Genomic DNA, 6,563 nt, shown 5'->3' on the forward strand with positions numbered 1-6,563 from the left:
ATGTAATCTGCAACATTCTGGCCCATGATGTGCTTCCGGTGTACTCCTGCATTAAATTCCTCGCTTTCAGAATCACAACCAGGGAATCGCTTGGTACTATGAGGGATAGACAAGCCTCCATCCACAGCTCCCTTCAGGGCACCAAAAACTTTATTGCCAGTGGTAGTTCTGGCAAGGCCTGCATCCAAATAGCAGGTAAAGACACCTGGCTGATCATCAATGCTTTCCACATTGTATTCATCACCAGTCACCTCCACTTGGCCCTCATAGCTCTTGTCCATGCCAAACCTATTGAGAAGCCTGCGGGCCAGCAGCAGGCCAGTACAATACGCTGCAGCGTAATTTGTCAGGCCAACCTTCACACCGTATTTTGGCAGTTCATGTGCATATGCTGCGCAGACTATCATATCCCCCTCTATACGGGCATAAGCAATCTGACAAATGATATCTCTGTTTGTTACACGAACTAGCATCCTGTATTTGGGTGTGTTGATTTATTTTTATCCTGTATCACCAAGCGTTTCCGAGCATAGTAATCACTTTTACCCTCTCGTCGTCTTCTAAATTTCACTTGGTATCTCTTAAAGTAGGCCTTATTCTTAACAACTTTAACAAACCCCACCCTGGGGAACAGAGACCCGCGTCCGCAGCTCAACAGAGACCTGCAGGCCCAGCAGCGCTAGCGGGGGAAGAAGGCTATATCTAGTTTTTGAGAAAAAAATTACTTTTTTCCTTAAAAATATGGCTTTATTAAACACAGTTTAATATTAAACACAGTTTAATAAAACTGATATGAAGTCAATTCATGTTTATACGTCATGGAAGGGGAAAATATCATGGATAAAACTAATAATAAAATGTTTCCTCTGTCACATGTGGTGGCACACACATGTAGTCCTAGCTACTCAGGAGGCTGAGGCGGAAGGATCGCTTAAGCCTAGGAGTTAGAGGTCAGCCTGGGCAACATAGCAAGACCCTGTCTCTAAAAAAAAGTTTTCTAAATTATAAACAGCAAAATTATTAAACACAAAGTGAACAAAGACCAATGTAACAAGGTAAAATGAAAATAAACAGAAGACTATATATATGTATATATGTAGAGATAGATGGTAGATAAAGTAAAGAAGGAGTAATTACTGTTTATGTGCTAGGCTTGCTAGGTATTTTACATGTGTGAGTTTATTTAATCTTCGCAGCACCCCTGTGAGGACATGAGGACAGGACTATTATTATCCCCATTTTACAGAAGAGAAAACTGGAGCACAGAAAGATTAAATAGCTTGCACAAGGCCATGCAGCTAAAAAGCAGTAGAGCTAGGACCTCAGTTGGGGCAGCATGACTCTCCAGAGTGTGCATTCTTAATGAGAGCAGAAACTGGTGTTCGGGGGTAAAAACAATCTTAGACATTACCATGGTCTGTGGCCCTCCCACAGGACATACATAAACAGACACACAGTACACAATTAGTATGAAAATCTTATGGGGAAGGAGAGATTGGTTAAGAAAAATATGTCTAAAATGTCTCCTTAGAAGTGTAGTGAAAATGAAGGCTGAGGGCAGTGGTTACACCTGTGATCCCAGATTCATTATCTAAATGAGACTCAGCGTATGTGTTGTCATGGAAATCATGGGAGTGGATGACATTGACCTTTGAGAGGCTGAGATGGGAGGGTGGGAGGATGGTTTGGGCCCAGGAGTTGAAGACCAAGCTGAGCAACATGGTAACACCCTCATCTTTCCAAAATTTTTAAAAAATTAACTGGGCATGGTGGCACCCGCATGTAGTTCCAGCTACTTGGAATCTGAGGCAGGAGAATCACTTCTGGCAGTGAGCTATGACTGCATCACTGAGCTGCAGCCTAGTCAAGAGGGCAAGGCCCTGTTTCTAAACAGAGAAGAAAGAAAATGAGGTTGAGAAACACTGCTCTAAAGTTTGTGCTCAAACTCTTAAATTTAATAATGCCTTTCAAGCTTCATGTTATGCTTTTTTCTTTCCTCAGAGAGTAAATTGAAGGGGTAACTTTCACATTTTATTAATAATGTGGATTCATGAGTTCCATAATGATGTAGATTCACAGTCTGCTGAAATGTGTCAGTTCTGAAATAGCGAATTTAGCTGTCTCCAAGTAATCAATTATGTTATCATATCAATTAGGTTATCTCCAGTTATTAATTATTGAAGTTTTATTAAAACTTCATTTGTAGTATACATTTTTTGTGGTATTCTGCTACAAAACTGTATGTTCCTATGACTGAAGAGAAACTTACAGAGTGGGAACTGTTTATCCTACCTGGCACTTTCCCTATTATTTTGGACTCCTCCTTAACCTCTGAGTTCTCTCTTCTAATCTTCCCTGGTTATTCATTTATTCATTAGACCCAATAACATTTATTGAGGATCCTGTGCAATTTCATCCACTCCCATGATTTCAATGACAACACACATGCTAATGAGTCTCATTTATATAATGAATCTGAAATCTTTCATCCCAGCAAAGATTTCTTCCTTGAGGTTCCAAAGACCCAGACTGCCTAGTGGACATTTCATTGTAAAGTCTCCCAAATCACTTAAAACTTAATACATCCCACAGGGAATAACCTTTTTCTGCATGTGTGCTTCTCCTCCTGGTTGCTTCTTTAAGAAGTGGCAACTTCATCCATCTCATCACCCAAGCCAGAAACCTAGAAGCTGTGTGTCACCAGTCACATTCAGCCAGTGACCAAGTCTGGACAATTGCACTTCCTTAACATTTCTCAGATCTTTACTCTCCTTTCTAGTTAAATACTGTTACTAAATTCACTTTTATCTAGAAAACTGTTCCCTGCTTTGAAACTCTTCAATAGCTGCCCATTGCATAAAGAATGTGGACCCTCTATGATCTGATCTCATTGGGCGTACCATTCCATCACCACTCACACCCTACATTTTTGAGGCTTGTAACTCACAAGGTTACTTTGAAATGTCTGAATCAGAGGCCCTAAATTGGAATATGGAATCCACCGAAGCTACCTTTGACATATAGAATGGAAAACATGTTTTGTATTTGTTGGCTAAATGTGGATTCCCACCTAAAGTACACTTGTCTTTTTTTAAAAAGTGTACTTCTCTTAAAAGCAAGGACAGCAAACCAAACATACTGCTATCACCCCTACGGTGCCTTGCGTACTATAGATGCTCAATAAATATATTTTGACAAAAATCACTATTGACTATTATTCTACAGACTTGCATGTTCTTTCTCTTGGAAATAGAATTATGTTATGAGACCACAGTATTTCTTATTCATGTAATTTGATGGGAGGAAAGACAAAATAAACTATAAATTCAATTTACTGACTTACTTATTGAGGAAATTGAGATATTACTAAGTAAAATATAAATATCCAGCCCAGCTTTTTTGAAAGACAGATATGTAAAAATACAGTTATTGCTAAAACTAGTTTGCGACATGCTTTCTCAGTTTACTTAATGAAATTATAGCCTGTAATCAATATATAAACAATAGAATTCCCAAGTAACACATAAATCTTGAAAGAAATAGATGAAAATCAGCTGTTTTTTGTTAAAATGTTGGGGCTTTTACCAAAATACAGATCTTTAACTTCAGAAGAAAAAACAAATTTATTGATCATAGTTATTTGCTAAATCTAAATTCATTACAGGAAATATACAAATATGTGTAAATATGAAATTATCATTAAAAAGAATTTGTATTATAATTTTATTTTCTGAGAATTCAGCATTTACTTTGTTTTTGTGAGTGAACCCCAGGATTTTATTTTATCTATTGATTGATTCATTGATTGAGACAGGGTGTCACTCTATTGCCCATGCTGGAGTGCAGTGGTACGATTCTAGCTCACCGAAGCCTCCATCTCCTGGGTTCAAGCAATCCTCCTGCCTTGGCCTTTCAAGTAGCTGGGACTACAGGCACACACCACTAGGCCTGGCTAATTTGTTTTTATTTTTGTAGAGCCAGAGTCTTGCTTTGTTGCCCAGGCTGATCTCAAACTCCTGGCCTCAAGCAATCCTCTCACCTTGGCCTCCCAAAATTCTGGGATTAGAGGCGTGAAGCACCATGCCCAGCCAAAACCCAGGATTTTCTGAGTTCAATTTTGCTTGGCCTACTGCCAGTCTTAAATGAAGACCCTCTCATCTAAAATCTTTGTAGAGCAGCTACGTCATAGAAATATTTCATTTGCAAATCTAATTCACAGATCCACAGAACTGTTTCATTTGTAAATCAAAACTGTCTACTTTGGCCTCACTGTCAGGGAAATTGTTAACAGATTCAAAACTAGTAATGAAAATTGGACTTGCAGTATCTTTTCAATGATCAGTATTAGCAAGTACTGTAATTCCTATCTGGGACTCATCCATATTCTCATCTGTACCTCTGGTTATCAACCACTGGTTTATTTTTATGTCCTCCCTAATTTTGTGTGCTTCAGAGCACACTCTCATTTTACCATTTACTATTTCATTTGAATAAACGTTGATTCCTAGTCTGGTGCTAAATACGGAGTGCTCAAAAACATGTCTTTCAAATGTATGAATCAATTTGAAAACACTTCTATATCTTTTAAATCAGAACTATATGAAAAAAATTTTAGTAAATTGTCAAATTAATTGGTCACTGCCATATCTTTCAACAGTATGTAAACAGTAATTGGAACTAATAGACTATTTGAAACATATTTTAATTAAAATTCACATATAAACCCATGTATAAAGTATATGTTAAGCTATGTATTTTACACAAGTTTGTTGGTATTGAAATTAAGCATATCCAAGCTCTGAAATACACATAGCCCAAAGAACAAATACTTCATTCATCATGAAAGACTAATTTGTTTTATGAGAGTGTGGAATAAGCATTCACCACATGAAAACATTTTAGTACAACCACCTTTCACAAATAATGTATTTCTGGTTTCTTGCTCTACAGTGGAAGGGCTACAAAAAGCAAAAGCAAACACCTTTGTGGTAATCAATAAGGAGCATTAGTGCTACATATATTATACTACCAACTGAGTTGGGTCTATTTTTGTTTTATGTTTCAATGTACAGCATTATCCTTTGGCAATGTCAAGAGAATGAAAAATGTGCTGGTTATAAAATGAAGTATTGAGTTTATTTTAGATATCACATCTTACAAAAACACTCTCAAAATGCAAAAGCATACCCTTCAAGTTCAACAGAATAATGTATGTTGGAAAGGAATAGAAATAAATTATTTATTATACATACTAAAATATTTATTTAATTTAAAAATTATACCCATATTTCCACAAACCAGGAAATTGAACTATTGTTTTTGACATTCTCAGCCAGTCTTTACTTATCTGCATACGTGATTTTTACATATTGCAATAGAATAAAATTGTACTTTCATAAGCTAGCATTTGATGTTTTAATGTCATTTGCAATAATTTGCTTTATTATTGACATAATACTCCAACATACAGCTTGTTTGAGCATTTATCAGTGAACATCTTCATTTTTGGCCAGATTTCATAAATCTGTTTATTAATTAGAAATAAGCTGATAGATAAAATAGAAAAAAAAACCATTATTAAACTCAACACACCTTTTTTACTTCATTTCCTGGATTCATGACTCTTTAATCCAATTAACATTAGGCTGTGTAGTATGAAAAATAATCGGCAAAATCATCACTCAGGTGAGAGTTTCTTCTAATGACCTGTGTGTCTTCCTCCTCACTCCAACACTATTACTTTACCTTCCAGTTAAGAAACAAAGTAAATGTTTTTTTTTTGCTTTGTTTTTGAAATGGAGTTTCACTCTTGTCCCCCAGGCTCAAGTGCAATGGCTCGATCTCGGCTCACTGCAACCTCTGCCTCCCAGGTTCAAGTGATTCTCCTGCCTCAGCCTCCCGAGTAGCTGGGATTATAGGCATGCGCCACCACGCCCGGCTAATTTTGTATTTTTATGAGTTTCTCCATGTTGGTCAGAAACTCCAGATCTCAAACTCCGGATCTCAGGTGATCTGCCTGCCTTGGCCTCCCAAACTGCTGGGATTACAGGTGTGAGCCACCGAGACTGGCCTCTTTTTTTTTTTTTTTAACTGAGTGAAAGGGATCATTTTTGTTTCTTTACAGATTATTAAATGTAATGCCAAACTGACCTATAGTGACAGCCAATGAGCCAGTGGTTGGGCCGAAGAAAGGGTATAGTGGGGGAGTAAACTGAGGGAGGAACTGCCATAAGGCAGAGAAAAGTTTTGGAGATGGCTATTTTGGCTTATCTCCAACACAGTGGTGGTTTCAAGGGTATATACATATGTCAAAACTTATTATGTGCTGTTTGTTGTGTGCCAATTATCCCTTAATAAAGCTGTAAAAAAATGTAGTGCTGTTGTAACAGTAAAGATCGTTATTAAAGTAAGAGTAAAGTCAAATGTCTGTGATGTCGTACCGTTTTCCTTAAAAGGGCAAGAGATTTTGCCCTTTTATCTCATCTTTAAGGTAAATTCAAAATTTGGGGACAGCTTACTTATGGCAAGCCTAGTTTTCTTTTTCTTTCTTTTTTTTTTTTTTT

General features: G+C 37.1%; 1 pseudogene across 1 annotated transcript in view; it reads right to left on the reverse strand.

Moving 5' to 3' along the window:
• Positions 1-5: 5 nt before the first annotated feature.
• The window catches only part of LOC108314900, a 12,832-nt pseudogene continuing 6,274 nt past the window's right edge, over positions 6-6,563 (reverse strand). The window contains exon 2 of the transcript XR_001829721.1: positions 6-679. The product of XR_001829721.1 is annotated as a 60S ribosomal protein L5-like (transcript). The remainder of the gene's footprint in view (positions 680-6,563) is intronic.

This window comes from Cebus imitator, unplaced genomic scaffold, assembly GCF_001604975.1.
Source record: "Cebus imitator isolate Cc_AM_T3 unplaced genomic scaffold, Cebus_imitator-1.0 Scaffold9, whole genome shotgun sequence".
In the NCBI taxonomy this organism is placed as follows: Eukaryota; Metazoa; Chordata; class Mammalia; order Primates; family Cebidae; genus Cebus; species Cebus imitator.